Source organism: Heterocephalus glaber, unplaced genomic scaffold (assembly GCF_053883595.1).
Source record: "Heterocephalus glaber isolate CG9 unplaced genomic scaffold, H.glaber_assembly_v1.0 deba00001481, whole genome shotgun sequence".
Classification (NCBI taxonomy): Eukaryota; Metazoa; Chordata; class Mammalia; order Rodentia; family Bathyergidae; genus Heterocephalus; species Heterocephalus glaber.
The window spans coordinates 57,496,992-57,522,329 of record NW_028258317.1 but is presented as its reverse complement, the minus strand read 5'-3'; positions in this window follow the sequence as shown (position 1 = coordinate 57,522,329).

Here is a 25,338-nt window from a genome sequence, read left to right as displayed (position 1 = left end):
AATCTTTAATATGCTTGTGCTTTCCACACAGTTTCATCCTTTGACATCTGCAATGTTCTAGGCTTTGTGCTGTGCAAGGAGTTATATTCTTCTGGCCTTTAAGTTGGGAGTTCTTTTTTACTTTTTGTTAATGCATGCTTGCAATACATCATGGTTACATTCATTTTGAGGAATTAGTAAACGTGTATAGCATGTCTTGATCATTTTTAATTTCTTTCTATCCCTTCCCCAATTCCTGAACTCCTTCTCTATCTCCAACAAGTCTACTGTTTCCTACTGTCTCTTCATTTTTTACTCTTTATTTGTGTTTTAGGTTTCTCATATAGGAGAAACTGTGTGATATTCAACTTTCTGTGTATGACTTATTTCATCAAAATTATGGCCTCAAATTCCATCCATTTGCCTACAAATGGCATGATTTCATTCTTCTTTATGCCTGAATAATATATCTATATCTGTATCTGTATTTATATTTGTATCTATATCTATCACATGTTCTTTTATCAATTTGTGTGTTGGTAGGCATCTAGGCTGGTTCCATAGGTTAGATATTGTGAACTGTGATGCTATTAGCAAGAGTACACATATATCATTATAGTATGATGTTTATAAGTCTTTTAGGGATACACCCAGGTTAGGTCAAGTTGACTTCCAAGTTTTAGGGTTTTTTTTTTTACTTTTTGTCTGCCACTGGGTAAACATAAACCATACTTGTCATAGCAGTGACATGTTATGGGAGTGAACTGGAGATATTGGAATAAATGGGAATATCCAGTGGAAGAATATTACTTGAAAAATCACAGAGCAAAATCTAATTTACCTATGCTTATTCCTCAATTGTTACTCAATTCCCACCTTCAACACCAATCTAGATTTATTTTTTAAGAGCTAGTCAAAATTACAGGCTTGAAACAGCAATGAATAGTTGCTGTACCTTTTTTTCATAGGAAGATATAGTAAAACAGAGAATATGAGCCTCTTACAGGAGATTTGTCCTAAAATCCACCCATCCTTGCAAACTTAATGAAATGAAATTTGCAGAAAAAAAAAGGCTGAATGTTTTGGTATGTCTATAGAACACTGATGATCTGTGAAGCAATACTACAAATAAAAGAAGAGCACTTTATTTAAATTTATTTTAATGAGTATTTTACTTGGTACAATCTTTTTAACCCCTTATAATTTTCTGATTGATCAGAATATTGCTAATGCTATGTAATATATAGACGCCTTTTAAAGAGACTCAATTACAGTGATAAGTATAATTTATTTTTATTTAAATTTGCTCTGATACTCATTAATGAGCAAACACATTGCAGTCTGTGTGAAAGATGAGTGCAAAGTAAATAAAGCCTGTTGGGTCAGAGGGCTTCATATTTTATCTCTTAATACACAAAGTTTTGAACTTGGCTATTACATTAACCTTAGATATATTAGTAATCAAGTGTGGCAAGACAGCCGTCTCCTGATTACATATCTGAAAAGATAAGTATGGTATTTATGCCAATCAAAGTCAATTTCAATTCACTTGTTGACTAGGCCCAAACTTAATAGAGGGTTCTACAAACAGAATAAGCTTAAGAGATGTCAGCTCGAAGTGAAAAAAAAAAATCCCCCCCAGCCATCTTTAGGCTGAAGATGCACAGCCCCTCAATACATTTGTTAAAAGTAAGAAAGGATGCAAAACCTTGCAAAATTTACTAATGTGTCATAACTTATGCAAGGATTATTCAGTCTAAAAGAGTTCTTTATAAAGAATTATGAAAACAATGTCACAACATTACAAAAAATTTGGCAAGTAGAAGGGAAGATATCAATCATAATGCCAATTGTTAAACATTAAACCCAGAGCAAAATTTGTGGGCACTTCTTTTATTTTATTTTATTTTTTGTATTAAATTCTTTTATTGGTACATTGTAGGTATACAACCCAATTACATTTCTCATTGGGAATTGTACCTTTACATAATGCATCTTGGTTCTTATTTTTTCCCCATTCCTAGCCCTCCCTTCACCCCCTTCACCCTTCCCTATTTACAAAGACTTTATTTCCATTTTTTCAATTTCTCATCATTTTTTCTTTCCCTTCTTTCCTTTCTCCTGGCCCTCCCACTACCCCTACCCCTTTGGACCTTTTCTTCCTATTTTACATTATCGATTATTCATTCTAATCATTGGTACATTTTAGGTATACAATACAATGACATTCATCATTGGAAATTTGCACCTTTACATAGTCTCTCTTGGTTCTTATTTTTCACCCTTGCCCAGCCCTCCCTTCAAACCCTCCAGTCCTCTCTATTTACAAAGATTTTGTTCCCATTTTTCCATTTTCTCATATTAATCCCATTCCCTTTTATCCTTTCCCCTAGCCCTCGCACTTCCTTCCCCTTTACCCCTTTTCTTCCTATTTCACATTACCTATTATACATTTAGTCCTTATTTACACTTTCAGTTTCTCACACCAAAGAAACTATTCAGTATTTATACATGTGTGTCCTATTTATTTCACTTAAGAGTATCGCCTCAATGTGCATCCACTTAGCTATAAATGTCTCTAATTTCTCATTTTTTATTGGCTGAGTAGTACTCCACTTTATAAAAAACCAACATTTTCTTTATCCAGTTTCCAGTTGATGGGCATTTGGGCTGTTTCCAAGTTTTAGCTATTACAAACTGTGCTGCTATGAACATGGGTGCACATATATCACTGTGGTATGATTCTTTTAATTCTTTGGGGAAGATCCCCAGCTGTGGAATAGCAGGGTCAAATGAGACTTCCAGTCCTAGTTCTTTGAGGTATCTCCATACTGATTTCCACAGTGCTTGCACCAGTCTACACTCCCACCAGCACTGGAGCAGGGTTCCTCTTTCCCCACAGCCCCACCAGCATTTGTTATTGGTTGATTTCATGATAGCAGCCATTCTTTCTGGAGTGAAGTGGAATCTCAGCCTTGTTTTCAATTGCATCTCTCGAATGACCAGTGATGTTGAACATTTTTTCATATATTTATTTGCTATTTCTACCTCTTTGTCTCAGAAATGTCTGTTTATTTCAGATGCCCATTGTTGGATTGGGTCATTATATTTGGGAGGTCTAATCTTTTTAAGTTCTTTATAGATTTGAGCTTGTAGACCTTTGTCTGAGGAAGAGCAGGTGAAGATTTTTTCCCACATTGTGGGTTGTCTCTTCAAACTGCTGGTGGTTTCTCTTGCTGTGTAGAAGCCTTTTAATAAGAAGAGATACCATTTGTTGATTGTTTGTGCTAGTTCATGGGCAACTGAGGTTTTGTTCATAAAATCTTTTCCTACACCGATGTCTTCAAGGGTTCTACCTAAAATCTGTTCCAACTGGTTCAGAGTTTCTATTTTAATATTTAGATCTTTAATCCATTTTGATTTTAGTTTAGTGCATGGTGAGAGATATGGTCTAGTTTTAGTCTTTGGCAAGTTGAAGCCCAATTTTTCCAGCACCATTTATTAAAGAGGCTATCTTTCCTCCAGTGAGTGTGTTTGGCTCCTTTGTTGAAGATGAGATGGCTGAGTGTGTCTGGTGTTGTTTCTGCATCTTCTAATCTGTTCCACTGGTCCTCAAGTCTGTTTCTTTGCCAGTACCATGCTGTTTTTATCACAGTAGCTTTGTAGTAGAGTTTCAGGTTGGGGATTGTGATACTCCCTGCCATGTCTCTGTTACCTAGAATTGCTTTTGCTATTCTGGGTCTCTTCTTGTTCCAAATGAATTTTTGGAATGTTTTCTCGAGGTCTATGAAGTATGCTGCTGGGATCTCAATTGGAATTGCATTAAATCTATATAGCAGTTTTGAAAGTATGGCCATTTTCACTCTATTAATCCTTCCTACCCAGGAGCAGGGGATGTCTGTCCATTTTCTGATATCATCTTCAATCTCTCTTTTCAGAGTGCCCTAGTTTTCAGAGAAGAGGTCTTTGATTTCTTTCATTAGGATGATTTCTAGGTATTTCAGTTTTTTGGATGCTATTGTGAAAGGAATTATTTGCCCTATTTCTCTCTCAGTGAGTCTGTCATTGGTGTAGAGGAAAGCTATTGATTTTTGTGTGTTGACCTTGTAACCAGCTACTTGACTGAATTTGGTTATTAAGTCTAGAAGACTTTTGGTGGAGTTCTTGGGGTCTTCTATATAGAGTATCATGTCATCTGCAAATAATGACAATTTGACTTCTTCATTACCTATCTTTATTCCTTTTATTTCTTTCTCTTGTCTAATTGCCATGGCTAATGTTTCCAGGCCTATATTGAACAAGAGTGGTGATAGTGGACATCCTTGTCTTGTTCCTGATTGGAGTGTGAAGGATTTCAGTTTTTGACCATTTAGTATGAATTTGGCTGTTGGTTTTTCATAGATGGCTTCTATCAGTTTGAAGTAGAGACCATCTATTCCAATTTTTTGTAGGGTTTTTATCATGAATGCATCTTGGATTTTGTCAAATGCTTTTGCTGTGTCTATGGAGATAATCATATGGTTTTTGTCCTTGGCTCTATTGATATAGTGTATTACATTGATTGATTTGCATATGTTGAACCATCCCTGCATCCCTGGGATGAATCCCACTTGATCAGGGTGTATGATCTTCTTGATGATCTTCTGCATTCTCTTTGCCAGAATCTTATTAACGATTTTTGTATCTACTTTCATTAGTGAGATTGGCCTATAGTTCTCTTTTTCATTTGAGTCTTTCTCTGCTTTGGGGATCAAGGTGATGCTTGCTTCCAGGAATGAATTTGGGAGTATTGCTTTACTTTCAATTTCATTGAACAGTTTAAACAGTAGTGGCAGGAGTTCCTCTCTAAATGTCTGGTAGAATTCAGCAGTGAAGCCATCAGGGCCTGGGCTTTTCTTAGTGGATAAGTTTTTAAATACATTTTCAATTTCATTGGTTGATATTAGGTTGTTCAGAATTTTTAGGTCTTCAACTTTGGTAATTCATATGTATCTAGGAACCTGTCCATTTCTTCTGTGCTGTCCATCTTATTGGTGTATAGGTTCTGGAAGTAGGTATTGATGATCCTGTGGATTTCTGCTGGGTCTGTTGTAATTTCTCCCCTTTCATTCCTAATTGCATGGATTTGGGCCTTTTCTTTCCTTTTTCTGACAAGGTTGTCTAAAGGTTTGCCAATTTTTTTGATTCTTTCGAAGAACCAACTCTTGGCTTCATTGATTTTTTGTATCATTCTATTAGTCTCCATTGCATTGATTTCTCCTCTCATCTTTCTGAATTCCTCCCTTGTATGAGCTTTGGGGTTGTCCTGCTCTTCTTTTTCTAGAAGCTTGAGGTTCAGCATCAGGTTGTTTAATTGGGCTCCTTCTGTTTTCCTAATATGCGTATTCACTGCTGTGAATTTCCCTTGTAAGACTGCTTTCATTGTGTCCCATAGATTCTGATAGGCTTTACTGTCATTGTCATTTAATTGAAGGAACTGTCTGATTTCTTCTTTAATTTCCCCTGTGACCCATTGGTTATTCAGAAGTGTGTTGTTCAATTTCCATGTGTTTATGAAATTTTTGGAGTTTCTTTTGCTATGGATCTCCAATTTCATCACACTATGGTCTGATAATATACAGGGGATAACTTCAGTTCCTTTGCACTTACTTAAACATGTTCTATGTGTGAGTATGTGGTCTATTTTGGAGAATGACCCATGTGCAGCTGAGAAAAATGTGTATTCTGATTTTGTGGGGTGGAAGACTCTGGAAACATCTGTTAAGTTCATTTGTTCAAGAGTTCGATTGAGTTCTAGTATTTCATTACTTATTTTTAGTCTAGTTGATCTATCTATTTGTGACAGTGGGGTGTTGAGGTCCCCCACTACAATTGTATTAGTGCATATATGAGTTTTCATGTCCGTTAGTATTTGTTTTATATAGTTGGGTGCACTAGTGTTTGGTGCATAGATATTTATGATTGTCATCTCTTCCTCTTGGGTTCTTCCCTTTACAAGGATGTAGTGTCCTTCTTCATCTCTCTTAATCAATGTTGGTTTGATATCTACTTGATCTGCAAAGATGATAGCTACTCCTGCTTTTTTGGGGGTTCCTGTCACATGGAGTATTGTTTTCCACCCTTTAACTTTCAGTCTATGAGTTTCCTTTTGAATTAAGTGTGTTTCTTGTATGCAGCATATTGTTGGATTTTGCTTCTTGACCCATTCTACCAGTCTATTTCTTTTGATTGGTGAATTGAGACCATTAACATTGATGGTTATAACTGAAACATATAGACTTGTCATTGCCATGACATTTTCTTTTTGTTGGGTTCTCCCCCTTGACATTTACTTTCTTGTCATGCCAGATGGGTTCATTCTGCTTTGCTTCCTGGTGTTGTGATCCTCAATGTCTGTTCTTAGGATATTGTGTAAAATTCTTTGGAGTGCTGGTTTGGTATTCACGAAGTTCCTAAGGTGCTCTTTGTCATGGAAGTATCTAATTTCTCCATCCGTTTTGAAAGATAGTTCTGCAGGGTACATCAATCTGGGTTGGAGGCTGTTTTCTTTAGAGCTTGGAATATGTCACTCCAAGCTTTTCATGCCTTGATGGTTTGCATTGAGAAATCTGCTGTGATTCTGATGGGCTTTCCTTTGTATGTGATTTGTTTCTTTTCTCTGACTGCTTGGAGCACTTTGTTCTTCTGTTGAGTTTCTGGAATCTTAACAATTATATGCCTATGTGTAGATTGTTTTTGATCATGGCTATTTGGAGTCCTATATGCCTCACTTATCTGTCTGTCAAGCTCTTTTCCCGTGCTTGGGAAGTTTTCTGCCATTATTTCTGTTCAGAGTTTTTTTTATGTCATCTACACTCTCTACTGTTTCTTCATTTAGCCCAATCAGTCTTATGTTATTCTTCTTTGCATTGTCTAGCAGCTGCTGGACTGATTTCTCATGTTCCCTTATAATTTTGAACTAATTTTTCTTTTCCTGGTCACTAATTGCAATCTTAACTTCTATATCTGAAATTCTGTCCTCATCTTGGCTCATTCTGCTGTGTAGACTTTCAATGGAGTTTTTTATGTCCTGGAAATCTATTTGCATCTGTTTTATGGATTCCATTTGTTTCTTATGTTGGGATTCCATCATGTTCCTCAGCTCCTCTCTAGTTTTATTAATCATGTCTTCCACAAGGGGCACAATTTCTCCTGTTATCTGAGAAATTATTTCTGATTTCATTTTTTCCAGATCCCATTTTGTTGCCAGTTCAGTGGGTCCAGGTGGCTGAGTATCAGAGTGTTCCATCTCATTTCCCTTTGGGGTTGCTGTCAGTGATCTGGAAGTCTGGTTTTGAGATTTATTTATGTGTTTTCTCATTTTGACTGGGGCAGGGGGCTGTTGGTGCCTGCACGGATTACCTCCTCTGAGCTGGGTGAGGTGGGACAGGGGGCGGGAGCAGTGGTAGTGGTGGTGACCCAAAAGCCCTTTCCTGTGGGCCGGGAGTAGCGGGAGGGATGGTGGTCGATAACCCCCTTCCTCTGGGCCAGGAGCAGCGGGACAGAAGGTGGACCAAAAGCCCTTTCCTCTGAGCTGGGAGCAGTGGGAGGGGTGGTGATTGGGAAGCCCCTGTCTTCTGGACCAGGAGCAGTGGGATGACCGCTCAGAACCCCCTACCTCTGGGCTGGGAACAGTGGGACTCAGTACCTTGGTCTGGTGGTCTGGTGTCCTCTGCGTCTTTGTAGTGTGGAACCAGGTGGCTGCCTGTCTGCAGCGGGGTGATTCGGTGTCTTCTACATGACTCAGGACCTTGGTAGGGCATGCACAGACCTTCCTGTGTGCAGCAGGCTGATTCGGCATATTCTGCATGACTGGGGACCTCTATAGGGCATGGGCAGCTCTGCCTGTCTGCAGGGGGCTGATTCGGCCTGTTCTGTGTGACTCAGGACCTCGGTAGAGCATCTTCTTTTATTTTTTAATCAGGTGTGCTTTTGCATTATTGGACTCATAATGTACTCATAACTATTTGGTTCCTCCTTGACAAGGTCAGTTCAAGAATGATTTTTTTTTGTCATGCTATATTGACTTAAATTACCCATATTAAAAATTGTATAATTTTTAGTCAGACAGATACACTATTATTTATGTAATGCTCTCTATTTCCATATCTGGTTTATTTTTACCATTTTGAAAAAAATAAAAGTATTTTAGTGAGTCTTGTGTTTCCTTGGGTTCCTTGTTTTTTCCTTTGGGAGGGTTAATTTCTTCAATATAAATTTCCAGATTATGTAATGCCATTTGTAAAAACTAGTGACTGGAAAGATCACTTACAAGGGAGAATAAAAATTGTAAAAATCAGTTTTCAATGGCTGAAGAGCTGCCTTCAAGCAACTGAAACTACTAGTGAAAGGCAATGTAAATCCCAAAATAAACAGAATCATCAGATTTGCTTGCTAAAAAATGGATTGTTGACCCCATTAGCAGAGCTTATGATTTTAGGCTTGTCGTGGGTCTTAGAGAGTCCATATTTAACAAGTTCCCAATTCTGAGAATCACACTTTGAGACCCATTGTTCTAGAATCTTCATTTTAATCAATTGTAAGTATGCAACATTACACAAAAGCAAGCATTACACAAAATTATGCAACATTACACAAAAGCAAGTATTATATCATAAAAAGAAAATGGAAAACTCATTTTAAACTTCCTAATAGTCCATTTCCTTTTCGTTTCATTTGTTTAGGATTTCTTTTATTATTTCATTTTTAAAATGCTCTGTTTCTTTTAAGTGACATATAGGTGATTTATGCCTTTAAAATAATCCTATTCAGGTCACAAATGAATGCATGACTCTGTCCCATTCTCTTAGTAATTTTTGTTTCAGCTTTTAAATATTTCCTTTTAAAGGATTTTCTTTTAAATCATTTCCTTTTAAATATTATTTATTCCTTTTAAATTTATTCCTTTTAAATATTTGTTTCTTTTAAATATTTGGATTATTTTCTTTTTCTTTCTCTCAATTATTACTGGTTTGCTCTGTATGTCATTTGTTTAGATTCCTCCTTTTCAATGTGGAGGCTCTACTGTGTATATTTTCACTCTTGGGATGGTCACCACCCCATCCCTGTTGTCTTAGTGAGGTGCAGATGATTCTCTAAGTTCTGCACAATAGACCAGCTATTCCCCAGATGGGCACACTGTTTTCCCAGGACCATGCTCTAATACCCTGCTCCTCCAGCCTCTTCCTCCTATAGAGTCAGGCCTCACAAAACCCTTTGCTTGTCCACTTCTGTCTCAGTACTGCTACAACTTTAGAAACCTTTTACCTTCATTTGCTACCCATTCACCTTTAAATTCTAGTGTTTGGTATGAATATTACTTGTAAAATATTTTTAGCAAATGATACCGGGTACTTTCACACAGAGGAGTGCTGATAGGAGATACATGGAGGCAGTGAGCGGGTCCCTAGACTTCGGTGAAATCACAGCATTGAGACTTTTCCACTTTTTCTTCTTTTAATTAAAAGCTCAGCTTTGTAGCTAGCTACTTTGACCTTTATTGTCTGAAACCTTCCTGAGCTAAGGCTGTGGAATGAGTGTGGGTGGATGTGTGGCCTAGTACACATATAGTGCTTGGCCACATGTGTGCATGTGAGCATGTTTACACATGTGTGTATGTAAGCATAAGAACCTGGCTGTGTGTGCATGCATACGAGCAATCTCGAGGATGGTAGTTTAAACACAGAGCAGGATATTGATTGCTCTGCCAGATTCTGTGCCTGGTAAGAAATCAAGCTGAAATGATGAGCTCTCAGTAACTTATGTTAAAAGACATGATTTCTCCTACAGGCCTCACCAGTGGTCATTGGCGCACACTCGTGCTCTGATGCACACTTAACCGCCTGGGCCCTTGGGGTCCCTGAAATTTGTTTTCAGACCTCCAGGCTTCCCTGAGCTCTTAGTGTCCTTAACAAATACAAGCACCTGTCTGCTTGCACTCTAGGGGCATGTCCAAAACCTGCTGTTCTGCACAGGCAAAGCACGCTGTCCTTTCTTAAAAGAAACTGAAGGGAAGACCAGATTTGCCTTTTATTCAATTTGCTTCTGGGTTCTGAGGTTAAATTACATCATTTGCTTTACCAAGGTGAGGTGTGTTCTTCAGTAGCTGAGAAGATATCACCACATTTGCTTGTGCTCTTAGAAGGCTTACTTGGCTTCCTAAATGATTTCAAGATTTAAAAAAAATTTTTTTCTAGTTCAAATGGAAGGTTTCTGACTCTGCCATCTCCTTTTCCTGCTACACACCCCTGAGGTGTGCCCTTGACTTTGTGAAATGAGCTCTGTTTGGACTGTTGGGTGTAAGGTTTTTGCAGAATTATAGTTCATGAGATTTTTTGTCCTTTGAGCACAAAGCTCGTATCAATGTACTAAATTTAATAAGTAAAGCCAATTCTGAAAATAAAAACCAAAAGTGAAATAGAGAAACTAACATGGCATTGCAACTTTTCTATGTATTTTATAATTTAGCAACTAGCTTTTCTCTGAAATAGTGTCAGAATCAACACGATTTAAAAATTTCTGCTGGTATCTCTTTTGGAGTTTTGTGTATTTACTAAGTATTTTTAAAAAGAAAACTAACTTTAAAAAAAATTTATTTTATTGGTACATTTTAGGTATAGAATATAATGACATTCATCATTGGAAATTTGCACCTTTACATATTCACCCTTGGTTCTTGTTTTTCCCGCATTCCCCCCGCCCTCCCCTCAACCCCTCCATCCCTCCCTATTTACCAAGACTTTCTTTCCATTTTTTCATTTTCTCATATAATTCCATTCCCTTCTTTACTTTCCCCTACCTCTTCCACTTCCCCTTCCCTTAGGCCCCTTTTCTTCCTATTTCGCATTATCTATTATACCTTTTAGTTCTTATTAACACTTTCAGTTTCTCACACTTGAGAAACTATTCGGTATTTACAAGTGTGTCCTATTTATTTCATTTAAGTGTATCACCTCAATATGCATCCATTTAGCTATAAATATCTCTAATTTCTCATTTTGTGTGGCGGAGTAGTACTCCATTTTGTAAAAAACCCCACATTTTCTTTATCCAGTCTCCAGTTGATGAGCATTTGGGCGGTTTCCAAGTTATAGCTATTATAAATTGTGCCGCTATGAACATGGGTGCAAATATATCACTGTGGTATGATTCTTTTAATTCTTTGGGGAAGATACCTAGCATGGGAATAGTGGGGTCAAATGGGACTTCCAGTCCTAGTTCTCTGAGGTATCTCCATACTGATTTCCACAGTGGTTGCATCACTCTACACTCCCAGCAGCAGGAGATCAGTGTTCCTCTTTCCCCACAGCCCTGCCAGCATTTGTTATTGGTTGATTTCTTGATAGCAGCCATTCTTTCTGGGATGAGGTGGAATCTCACCATCGTTTTAATTTGCATCTCTTGAATGACCAGTGATGTTGAACATTTTTTCATATGTTTATTTTCTATTTCTACTTCTTTAAAATGTCCATTCATTTCAGACCCATTTTTGGATTGGGTCTTTAAATTTGGGACATCTGTTTTTTTAAGTTCTTTATAGATTTGACATAGTAGACCTTTGTCTGAGGGACTGCTAGTGGAAATTTTTTCCCACATTGTGGTTTGTCTGTTCACAGTGTTGATGGCTTCTCTAGCTGTGCAGGAGATTTTTAATAAGAAGAGATCCCACTTGTGGATTGTTTGTGCTAATTCACTGGCAACTGAGGTTTTGTTCATAAAATCTTTTCCCACAAAAATGGCTTCAAGAGTTCTTCCTAAACTCTCTTCCAGCTGGTTCAGCTTTTCTGTTTTAATATTTAGATCTTTTATCCATTTCAATTTAAGTTTAGTGCATGGTGAGAGATATAAGTCTAGCTTTAGCCTTTGGCAAGTTGAAACCCAGTTTTGCCAGCACCATTTATTAAAGAGGCTATCTTTCCTCCAATAAGGCTGTTTGGCTCCTTTATCGAAGATGAAGTGGTTGAGTGTGTCTGGAGTTGTTTCTGCATCTTCTAACCTGTTCCACTGGTCCTCAGTTCTGTTTCTTTGCCAGTACCATGCTGTTTTTATCACAGTAGCTTTGGAGCATACTTTCAAGTTGGGGGTTGTAATACTCCCTTCCATATCTCTGTTGTCTAGAATTGCTTTCTTTTTTCTTTAAATTCTTTTATTGGTACATTGTAGGTATACAACACACTTACATTTCTCATGGGAAACTTGTACCTTTATATGATACATCTTGGTTCTTATTTTTTCCCCATTCCTAGACCTCCCTTCACCTCGTCCACTTTTCCCTATTTACAAAGACTTTATTTCCATTTTTTCCATTTCTCATCATTTTTCCTTTCCCTTCTTTCCTTTCCCCTGCCCCTCCCATTAACCCTACCCCTTTGGACCTTTTCTTCCTAGTTTGCATTATCGATTATTCATTCTAATCATTGGTACATTTTAGGTATACAATATAATGACATTCATCATTGGAAATTTGGACCTTTACATAATCTCTCTTGGTTCCTATTTTTCACCCTTGTCCAGCCCTCCCTTCAAACCCTCCAGTCCTCCCTACTTACAATGAGTTTGTTCCTATTTTTCCATTTTCTCATATTAATTCCATTCCCTTCTTTCCTTTCCCCTAGCCCTCCCACTTCCTTTCCCTTTGCCACTTTCCTTCCTATTTCACATTAGCTATTATACATTTAGTCCTTATTCACACTTTCAGTTTCTCCCACTAGAGAAACTATTCAGTATTTACACATGTGTGTCCTATTTATTTCACTGAAAAGTATTGCCTCAATGTGCATCCAGTTAGCTATAATTGTCTCTAATTTCTCGTTTTTTATGGCTGAGTAGTACTCAATTTTATTAAAAAACCACATTTTCCTTATCCAGTCTCCAGTTGATGGGCATTTGGATTGTTTCCAAGTTTTAGCTATCACAAACTGTGCTGCTATGAACATGGGTGCACATATATCCCTGTGGTATGATTCCTTTAATTCTTTGGGGAAGATCCCAAGCAGCGGAATAGCGGGGTCAAATGGGACTTCCAGTCGTAGTTCTTTGAGGTACCTCTATACTGATTTCCACAGTGGTTGCACCAGTCTACACTCCCACCAGCAGTGGAGCAGGGTTCCTCTTTCCCCTCAGCCCTGCCAGCATTTGTTATTGGCTGAGTTTATGATAGCAACCATTCTTTCTGGAGTGAAGTGGAATCTTAGTGTTGTTTTCATTTGCATCGCTCAAATGACCAGTGATGTTGAACATTTTTCATGTATTTATTTGCTATTTCTACTTCTTTGTCTGAGAAATGTCTGTTGATTTCAGATGCCCATTTTCAGATTGAGTCTTTAAATTTGGGAGGTCTGATCTTTTTAAGTTCTTTATAGATTTGAGATAGTAGACCTTTGTCTGAAGAAAAGCAGGTGAAGATTTTTTCCCACATTGTGGGTTGTCTCTTCACACTGCTGGTGGTTTCTCTTGCTGTGCAGAAGCTTTTTAATAAGAAGAGATCCCACTTGTTGATTATTTGTGCTAGTTCACAGGCAACTGAGGTTTTGTTCATAAAATCTTTTCCTACACCTATGTCTTGAAGGGTTCTACCTAACCTCTGTTCAAACTGGTTCAACATTTCTATTTTAATATTTAGATCTTTAATCCATTTTGATTTTAGTTTAGGACATGGTGAGAGATATAGGTCTAGTTTTAGTCTTTGGCAAGTTGAAGCCCAATTTTTCCAGCACCATTTATTAAAGAGGCCATCGTTCCTCCAGTGAGGGTGTTTGGCTCATTTATCAAAGATAAGATGGCTAAGTGTGTCTGTCATTGTTTCTGCATCTTCTAATCTTTTCCACTGGTCCTCAAGTCTGTTTCTTTGCCAGTATCATGCTGTTTTTATCACAGTAGCTTTGTAGTATAGTTGCAGGTTGGGGATTGTGATACCCCCTGCCATGTCTCTGTTACCTAGAACTGCTTTTGCTATTCTGGGTCTCTTCTTGTTCCAAATGAATGTTTGGATTGTTTTTTCGAGGCCTACGAAGTATGCTGCTGGGATCTCAATTGGAGTTGCATTAAATCTATATAGCAGTTTTGGAAGTATGGCCATTTCCCTCTATTAATCCTTCCTACCCAGGAGCAGGGGATGTCTGTCCATTTTCTGATATCATCTTCAATCTCTCTTTTCAGAGTGCCCTAGTTTTCAGAGAAGAGGTCTTTGATTTCTTTCATTAGGATGATTCCTAGGTATTTCAGTTTTTTGGATGCTATTGTGAAAGGAATTATTTGCCCTATTTCTCTCTCAGTGAGTCTGTTGTTCATGTAGAGAAAAGACATTGATTTTTGTGTGTTGACCTTGTATCCAGCTACTTTACTGAATTTGGTTATTAAATCTAGAAGAATTTGGTCAAGTTCTTGAGATCTTCTATGTAGAATATCATGTCATCTGCAAATAATGACAATTTGACTTCTTCATTTCCCATTTTTATTCCTTTTGTTTCTTTCTCTTGTCTAATTGCTGTGGCTGATGTTTCCAAAACTATATTGAACAAGAGTGGTGATAGTGGACATCCAGGTCTTGTTCCTGATTTTAGTGTAAAGGATTTCAGTTTTTGACCATTTACAATGACATTGGCGGTTGGTTTTTCATAGATAGCTTTTATCAGATTGAGGTAGAGACCATCTATTCCAATTTTTGTAGGTATTTTAGAATAAATGCACGTTGGATTTTGTCATATGCTTTTTCTGCATCTATTATGATGATCATATGGTTTTTATCCTTGGCTGTATTTGATATAGTGTATTACATTGATTGATTTGTGTATATTAAACCATCCCTGCATCCCTGGTATGAATCCCATTTGATCAGGGTGTATGATCTTGATTATCTTCTGCATTCTATTTGCCAGTGTCTTATTAGGGATTTTTGCATCTATGTTCATTAGTGAGATTCTCCTATAGTTCTCTTTCGATTATGTCTTTCTCTGCTTTGGGGATCAAGGTGATGCTTGATTTCAGGAATGAATTCTGGAGTACTGCTTCCCTCTCAATTTCATTGAAGAGTTTAAACAGTAGTTTAAACAGTTCCTCTCTAAATGTCTTGTAGAATTCAGCAGTGAAGCCATCAGGACCTGGGCTTTTCTTAGTTGGTAAGTTTTTAATTATGTTTTCAATTTCATTGGCTGATATTGGGTTGTTTAGAAGTTTTAGGTCTTCTTCGTTCAACTTGGGTAATTCATACATACCTAGGAATCTGTCCATTTCTTCTGTGTTTTCCATCTTATTGGCATTTAGGTTCTGGAAGTAGGTATTGATGATCCTCTGAATTTCTGCTGGGTCCATTGTAATTTCACCCTTTTCAATCCTAATTGCATGGATTTGGGCCTTTTCTTTCCTTTTGCTGATAAGGTTGGCTAAGGGTTTGTCAATTTTGTTGGTTCTTTCGAAAAACCAAATCTTGGCTTCATTAATTTTTTGTATCATTCTCTTAGTCTTCATTGGATTGATTTGTCCTCTGATCTTTATAATTTCCTCCCTTGTATGAGTTTTGGGATTGTCCTACTCTTCTTTTTCTAGAAGCTTGTGGTTCAGCATTGTGTCGTTTAATTGGGCTCGTTCTGTTTTCCTAATATGCATATTCACTGCTATGAATTTCCCTCATAAGACTGCTTTCATTGTGTCCCATAGATTCTGATATGTTGTATTTTCATTTCCATTTAACTGTAGGAACTGTCTGATTTCTTCTTTAATTTTCTCTATGACACATTGGTTATTCAGAAGTGTGTTGTTCAATTTCCACGTGTTTATGAAATTTTTGCGTTTTTCTTACCATTGATCTCCAATTTCATCACATTATGGTCTCCCGATATACAGGAGATAACTTCAATTCCTTTGCACTTATTTTAATATGTTCTATGAGTGAGTATCTGGACCCTTTTGGAGAATGACCCATGTACAGTTGAAAAGAATGTATATTCTGATTTTGTGGGGTGGAACACTATTTAAACTTCTGTTAAGTTCATTTGTTCAGGAGTTTGATTGAGTTCTAGTATTCCATTGCTTGTTTTTTGTCTAGTTCATCTATTTGTGACAGTGGGGTTTTGAGGTTCCCCACTACTATTGTATTAGTGCATATATGATTTTTCATGTCCATTAATATTTATTTTATATAGTTGGACACACTAGTATTTGGTGCATAGATATATATCATTGTCATCTCTCCCTCTTGGACTGTTCCTTTTACAAGGATGTAGTGTCCTCCTTTGTCTCTCTTAATCACCGTTGGTTTTAAATCCACTTGATATGCAAAGAGGATAGCTACTCCTGCTGTTTTTCAGTTTCCTGTTGCATGGAGTATTGTTTTCCACCCTTTAATTTTCAGTCTATGAGTTTCTTTTTGAATTATGTGTGTTTCTTGTATGCAGCATATTGTTGGATTTTGCTTCTTGACCCATTCTGCCAGTCTATTTCTTTTGATTGGTGAGTTGAGACCATTAATATTGATGGTTATAAGTGATATGCATTGACTTATCATTTTCATGACTTTTTCTTTTTGTTGGGTTCTTCCCCTTTGCTTTTAATTTCTTCCTGTTCCCAGTGGATTCATTTTACTGGGCTTCTTGGGGTTGTGGTCCTCATTGTCTCTTTCTAGGATTTTGTCAAAAATTTTTTGGCATGATGATTTAGTATTCATGAAGTTCCTAAGGTGCTCTTTGTCATGAAAGTATCTTATTTCACCATCAATTTTGAGAGATATTTTTGCAGGGTTCTTCAATCTGGGTTGGAGGCTGTTTTCCTTTAGGGCTTGAAATATGTCACTCCAAGCTCTTCTTGCCTTGAGGGTTTGTGTTGAGAAGTCTGCTGTGATTCTGATGGGCTTTCCTTTGTATGTGATTTGTTTCTTTTCTCTAACTGCTTGTAGAAATTTTGTTCTTCTTTTGGGTTCCTGGAATCTTAACTATTATATGCCTATATGTAAATTTTCTTTGATCAAGGCTGGTTGGAGTCCTATATGCCTCACTTGTCTGGATGTCAAGTTCTTTTTCCCTGCTTGGGAAGTTTTTGCCATCAGTTCTGTGAACATTCTTTTTATGTTGTCTATACTCTCTCCTGTTTCTTCATTGACTCTGTTCAGTCTTATGTTATTCTTCTTTACATCATCTAGCAGCTGCTGGACTGATTTCTCATGGTCCCTTATAATTTTAAAGCGATTTTTCTTTTCCTGGTCACTGATTGCAATCTTATCTTCTATATCTGAAATTGTGTCCTCACATTGGCTCATTCTGCTGCATAGACTTTCAATGGAGTTTTTAATCTCCTGAAAATCTATTTGCCTGTGTTTTATGGATTTCATTTGTTGTCTATGTTGAGATTCTACCATGTTCCTCAGCTCCTCTATTTTTTTATCTTTGTCTTCTCTAGATTTATTAACCCTCTCTTGCACTATGAGGACAATATTTGCTATTTTTTGAGAAATAATTTCTGATATCATTTTTTCCATATCCTCTTTTGTTGTTAGTTCAGGGAGTCCAGGTGGTTGAGTATCAGATTGTTCCATCTCATTTCCCATTGGGGTTGCTGTAGGAGATCTGGAAGTCTGGTTCTGAGGCTTGTTTATGTGTCTTCTCATTCGATGCAGGATGGGGGTTGGGGGGATTGGTGGTGGTGCTGTCACCTGAGTGGCTCACCTGCTCTGTGCTGGGTTCAGTGGCAGGTTGGCCCAGAAGCCTTCTACTCTGCACTTTCAGCTGTGGTACATTGTCCTGGAAGACTCCTCCTCTACACTGGGAGCTGTATCACATCGACTTGGAAGCCTGTTCTGTGCTGGGAGTGGTGGTAGGTTGGCTCAGAAGCCTGCTACTCTGCACTGGGAGCTGTAGCACATCAACCCAGAAGCCTCCTCTGTGTTGAGAGTAGTGTTAGATTGGTCTGGAAGCCTCCTACTCACACTCAAATAAAACTAACTTTTGATTGTAATATTCCTTCCTTTCCCTCCTTGCTTCCCCTCTCTCTTCCTCCCTCCCTTCCTTCTCCCCTCCCTTCCCTCCCTCCCTGCCTCTGTCCTTCCTTCTTTCCTTCTTTCCTTCCTTCCTTCCTTCCTTCCTTCCTTCCTTCCTTCCTTCCTTCCTTCCCTCCTTCCTTGTTGTTTCCAAAGTCACAATACTTCAGTCTTATCCACATGCTGGTAAGATAAGGTAATGTATGGACATTCCAGAAAAATAAAACAATTAAACAAATGATAACACCACTTTAAATAGAATACATAGATTCACATGGAAAAAATCCTCAAAAATGTAATATTTTCTTGAAAAAAATAAGGAGGAGAAAGAAAGAGCAGGAGAAAGGGGAGGGCAAAGAGAGGGGAAGGCTCTTATTTGCTTATGCGCATTAGGGGAGAAAAGATTCAACTTGAAAAACTCCTGGTGAAATTTTTCTGGCCCCATTCTTCTTAATTACTTGTAGTACTCAGTTTTCTTATCACTGAGACACAATATCCCAACACTCACAACTTAAAGGAGCAAAGGTTTAATTTAGCTCACTCTCTCAGAAGATTCAGTGCATGATTGGGAGACTTGAAGGTAGGAACATCATGGCAGAAGGGCAAGGCAGAGCAGAGCTGCTCAGTTCCTTCCTGATGGCTGGGTAGCAGCTCAGGGGAACAGAGAATCTGGGTAGGGGCCACATAGATACCCAGGTCATGGTTCCTGTCCCACCCAGACACACACAGGAACGTACAAGAGTTGTGAAGATCAACCATGGTGGGCATACAACTCCTTTTTTGTTTGTTTGTTTTACTTTTTAACTCTTTTCACAACTATAAAGTAACATATACCTCTCAGGAATGAGTTCTTCTCCAAATATTTATGTGTGGTAAGGGAGCTTTTCATTTTTAAATAATAAATGTACTCATATGGAAATGTAGGATGAATTTACAATTACTTGTGGTTTGAGCACAGTGACAATTGAAGACATCAAACTTTGACCCTTTCAAAAAAACAAAAAACATTGTTTATCTAATATTGTCACAAAACTATACTCTCAAAACCCTAACAAAGTGGAATTATGGATACATGCCCTGTAGGGTTTCCATACATCCTTTTGACTACTTGGCATATGCATAGGTACCTTTGTAGCTTTCCAAAATCCCACTTCAAATTTCAATGACATATTGACTCCATCTACAGCCTACATGCATTCTAGCTTTGGAAACAACAGCCATGTATTCTAGTCTTCCCTACATCTGAAAATCTATTTCCTTATTATATACCTGAACAATGCAAGAAAATTTAGCCAACTCTAAATTTGTGATGAGAATCAAAGGAGACAATATGGCAAAGTAAGACTTCAAATTTGGATTTTTATTTTATTCATGCATCATATGTGGTTTGTTCCTATTCACTTGAACTATGAAAAGCATTATCAAATTGAGAGGAGATGGGGTCTCTCTGGCAGTTTTGATAAAAGTAGCAAATAGATAAGGGAAATTTTAATCTTTTTCTCTGTCCATGGCCTTTCAGAAGAAACTTGTGACTCCTTCTAGAACAAAAGGTAAACACGTAGACACACAGTCACCTCTTAAGGGAATAGAGATTACAGCCAGAATCATTTTGCTTCTCCTCAGTAATACATTCTAATACTCAAAGCTAGTTTTCCCTGAAAAACAAAAAACCTGGAAAACAAAACACATTGAAACCTTTCGAAGACCTGTCAAATTAACTAAGTTTCTTAATATTACACTTTCCTATAGATTATAAGAAGAGAGTGGAGGACAGGAAATCTCCTTTGACACATTACTTTGACAAAGAGATTACTTTAGTAGACTCATGACTTGTCACCAGAATTTTATTTCTTGTTGTATTAGCTCTCAAGCATTATGATTTGGCCAGGTATTGGGTTGCTGTCAAAGCCTGAAATACTCATACTAAGTTCATTTTTAAAAAATTATCTCATCTGAAGGATAAAGGAAGGCATATAATGTGTATATATTAAAAAGATTGTTCAAAATGTAAGCAATATCACACCAGCACATTGGCATTCTCCTCAAAATGAACTAAAATATTACATTTCCTGTTTTCTCCATGTGGGTTCAGAAATATAAAATTCACATATTCTTTTTCATTTCTAGGCTTTAAGGTGATTATATACAAATCTCACTTAAGAGATGGCATAAGGCATATTGCAACATCAGATAGGAATGTGCCTGTCATCCAAATCCTAGATTTTATTGTCATTGTTACACTGATACAACCTCCATCACAGACAAGTGAAATAGAATTATCAAAAAAAATTTGAGCTTGAAAGTGTTTAAATGAACATCCAATGAGAGCAGTTAGTGTTGGTTTCCTCACTAGTAATCACTCCTTATTCTTCTTAGTGAACAGAACACCAATTATGTCAAGAAGATCAGGAATCAGAAATGTGCTCCCAGGAGACCAACCTCTCTAGCCTGAGGGAATCAATCATAGCTCATCCAAGCCAAGAAAATTAATCCTATTCTCCTTTGCTAGTGACTAGTATAGAGATGGATGCATGACCAATTCTATGGAATCATCCAATGAAGTTACAGGGTGGTTTGAAGGATGTTAGAGAAGTTTTTTCCTGTGTTGAAAAGAGTGGGAAGAATGGTTCCTCCTCTTGCTTTTTCATTTTTGGACATTATTAAATGAACATGTGTTGCTTGGAAGGGCAGTGGTTATTGGGTACCATAAAATGATAAATTGGATGCTAGATGCCTACTTGCTTAGTATGGCAGCATAAAAAGTGGACTCTACCAGAATCTCAATGACACATTTTGCTGAGTTATCTTGCACCAACTTAGGTTTGGTTTTGTTATGTGAGATTATCATTGTAGTGATTACTGAAGATATTAGGATTTTACCCTGCTACTCCGAGACAAAGTATCCTTACCAACTTACAAGCTTTTTTTAAAAAAATTTATTTACCTGTTGGTTCAGCTTAAATGGTAGAGCAGATGGCTTCCTGACTCATGGGGACTTTATATCCATTAGCCTACTCTTTTGTTGACTTAATAGACCTTTCACTGTAATAATAACAACTGTATCTTATAACATATGCTCACAAAACATATTCTCTACTGTATGTCCTACTTGTCTATATTATTTCACAAAGAAAAGTACTTAGGAAAACAATATTCTAAATTTATATAATACAGGTTGAGCAACCTTCACCTAAAAAACAAAATATGAAATGCTCCAAACTTAAAAGTATTTTGATTTCCTACATAAGACCCCATGGGGAAAATTTCACACTTGAGCTCAGGTGATGGAGCATGCTAAGACATTGGTAAATTAAAAATACTGTGTAAATTTACCTTCAGCTGTCTTCATAAGGCATATATGACTCAAATGAATTTTGTATTTATTATCTCTAAGACATTACATTATGTAAATGCACATATTCCCACATATGAAAAAAGAAATCAGAACTCTAAGACAATTTTGGTGCCAAGCATTCCAAATAAATGATAATCCACCTGTATTACTAGTAACTTGGTCCTTACATATAATTTGTCATTGTGATATCCTGGTTGAATGTTATAATCAATTACAGACAGTATCTCCTATAGAATTTTATTACTTACTCCTTACAATGCTTGGTCTACTTATCTTAGAAATTCTACTTCTTTCTCTCACCTATATAGCCCCCTCTTTTCACTTTCGTGAAGTACTAATTACTTATCAGAAAATCAAGCATCTGTTTTCCTGCCTCCACTCTGTCTTCAACACCTCTCTTCTAGGTTTATTTCTAAACAGTTCATCTGGACTCAAGAGCCAGTATATGTGACATAACTTCTTTTTCCTCCTCCTTTGGGTATTTCAAAGCAGATACAATAGTCTCCAATTTTTACTTATAGATATTTCCAAGTATATTTCTATGACTTTTTTTTAAAAAAGGCAAATGTAATACTATTTTCAAGCTTAACATTGAAACTGATTCCGTAATTAGTCCATGTTAAATTTCCTTGATTGTCTCACAAATGTAATGTTACATTTAATTTGTTGAATCAGGACAAAAATTGCATATATAATGCCCACACACTGTCAATGATCATACTTTACACGGATGAAATTTGTACTTGCTTCTTAACAAAGCTTCGTGTTATTTTTGTAACAGCGACTTTTTATTTGCCTTTATTTCTTTTCCTTCTTTCATGTCTTTGAATTTTTAAATGCTTTTTGGAGAATATCCTTCAATTTGTTCTATGACCTAAGTTTTTCAAGTGTGTATTCTTTTCTTGCTAGGCCTACTGCTCTAGTTTGGATTTGGAATGTTCTCCAAAGGCCCCAGCTTCCTGCTATTGGGAAGTGGTGGCAACCCTAAGAAGCAGGGCCTAATGTGAGGTCTTATGATCACTGGAGGCATAACCTTGAAGGGAATAGCGGATCCTCTGCTCTTTCCTCTCTATTTCTCTTGTCTCCCTGGCCAGGAAGTGAGTGATTTTGTCACTCACTGCCACCATGATTGTGGTACCTTTCCAGGATATTGTGCATACCCAAAAACCAAAAGAGCTAATTGATCACGCACAGAGACCCTCAACACTAAGCATTGTCTTTATAAGTTGTCATAGGGTTTTATTATAGTAATGGAAATATGACACACACCTGTTGACTGACTTCTTATTGTGATTTGTTATTTTTGACTCTGAATTAGAGGAGCAGAATATTTCCTGTGGGTGTCCTTTGTACCCTACAAGTTTCCCTATAAGGAGACCTTTGCTTCTGTGTGTTTCATCTGTTTCAGGTTAGCTTTTATAGTAATCCCTTTGCTTGGGATTTCTACTTTGTAGAAGTAGAGTTCATTCAGACCCATACTTGCTATGTGAAGTGTGGGAGTGTGTTAGAAATACAGAATTTTGAACCCTACTGAATGAGGACCCGAATTTTAACAAAAGCCCAGGTGGCTTCTATCTAGTTTGAGGTTTCCAGTGAAGGTATGTTCTTGGGTTTCTAATTTCTAACATAAATCTATTTTTATCCATGTTTTGGAGAAGAAAGAAACATTCATCTTCCTTCTTCAAGGAGACAGGTAGAGTTTTCAGTTCCCTATTTCAGAAGCAGAGCTGACCTTTGTGATCCTGTTCATCTTGCCCAGCAAGCCTGTGCTGGCCACATGCTTCCCAAAGCGGGGCTTGTATCGCAGGCCTGTGGGATTCAGTGTCTACACTGACGAGAGCCCCTGGACTTTGCCAAGCAAACCAGTCAGACTTTGTGTTCTCTCTTCATTCCAGCACCTTTCTTTATACAAACATTTTCAACCTATTTTTTTTAAATGATGCTTTTATTTTTTAGCACATGGATACTTTTAAAATGTAAGGGAGATCTTTTGTTGCTATCTCAGACTGTTGTATCAATGGAATTTAGATTGTAAAGCACTTAGATCAGTGAAATTATGGGAGGTGGGAAGAATAAGAAAAAGGTATTAGAGAAAGATCAGAGTTACTGTTTAATTTTGATTAAGTTATGGAGTAATATAGGCTTAATTATGACAGTAAAATTAAAGTTCATGGAAGCACTGTAAAATTAATAGGAAGAAAAGGAAGAGAGGAAAGGAGAAATTTGACTAAGCTGACAAAATTAATGAAAACTAAAGAATAATAAGATGTGTTTAATAGTAAATAAATATGTTAAACAGCAAATCAGGTGGAGTGAAAAATACCTGGTAAGTTAGCTATCTCACTAAATTTGAATAATGTTCTCTATCAAATAAATAATCAGAATAGCATAGAGACTAAAATTATATATAATTAAGAAACACTGTGTCACAAAGTAACTGAGAAAAAAGTTTTTGAAAAATGTGAAAGATAAAACAGGCAAATGTAAAGGTAAAAGAAAGTAAAAAAGGAAAGGAGGAAAGAATTCAGACAAAGTGAAACTCAAGGTTAAAATCATTAAGGAGACTGTTGAAATACTTCAGAGATGCCTGAGGTCCAGTTCAGCTGAGGGATGATACACCTGGGAAACTTAGCTTTGCTCTACTTATCTCCCCCTCAACACTGCGGGATGTGCTAAGGCTGTTTGTACCACTTTCTTATATCTGGTGAGCAGGCAGGAATGGTGCCAGATTTTCTAAACCTGGGTGGCCAAGAGAAAGGGAAAATTCTCTTCCAAAGCACCAAGGAATGCTCACTCCATGTAGGTGTTAATCCCAACAATTTAATGCTCCTGTGGGAACCTGGGAGCCTTGAGGACAAGGGACATGCTGTGTTTGCCCATGCTTCATATAACTATCCCTAAAGTTTCTGTATTCTATGCCCTTAAAGGTACTTGACATTCTCGTTCTGATGGAAACTTTCAGTCAGTTCATCATCATTTCATTTGCGTTTCAAACACCAGAAATAATACAATAAAATTAGATGACATAAACTAAGAAATATTTCTCTTGTATCAATAATATAAATTAAACTCAAATTCTAAAATTCTCTATTATAAGTACTCCATTTTTTATGAACAAAATCCAGCAAGTATGAAATATTAGAAATAAAATTACACATCATTGTAAGAAACTGCAATTTACTTTTCTCACTTCATGAATAATCAACCAAAAAAAAAAAAAATAGAAAGCTAGGAAGACAGATCAGAGATTCTATTTATATAAAAAGTAAATTCTATTCTCAAAATTGGGGAATGGATTTAAAAAATCATTTTAAGCAACTCTTACCTCAAGGAAGAAATTAAAATCAAAATAAAATACCTAGAAAGCAAAATGATGAAAGTCCATATATCAGAACTGGGAGAAGACTCCATGAAGTCATTCCCACAGTATGTGTAAGGATTCAGCTTGACTTAACTACAGCGATCTTGAGTAGTAATTGCCAAGACTGCCCTTGATCAGTTTTCCACATGTAGTTTTCCAGCATACAAAAAGGAAGCTGAACCACTATAGTGGAATATAGAGCTTTACAATCACAGCCTGGTGACCTAATTGCCTGGAATGTGTCTGATGTTCTTGACATTAGCTTTGGATGAAACAAGCACATTCTGGGCTAGGACGAGGCCCCACCTCATTTTGTACTGAGGATAATATAAGCCTTTCCTTCTGACTTAAATCTCAAGGATCCATTGGTCAGTAAGTCCCCAGTAAGTTGTACACCATGAAATCTTGAATCTAAGTGCTTTTGTCTCTGCTGTCTCAGTACACCTTCCAGCTGGTTCTCCTACCCTGGGATTACTTTGTTTCTGAACAGTGTTTCAACAGCTATTTTATATTAAGACACACGTAATAGAAATTAATTATATCCACATCTGTATGTTAAAAGTATTTAGGATGGATAAATCAATGAATTAAAATACAGGAAAAAATAATTATTATGTTAATCCAAGAACTAATTACTAT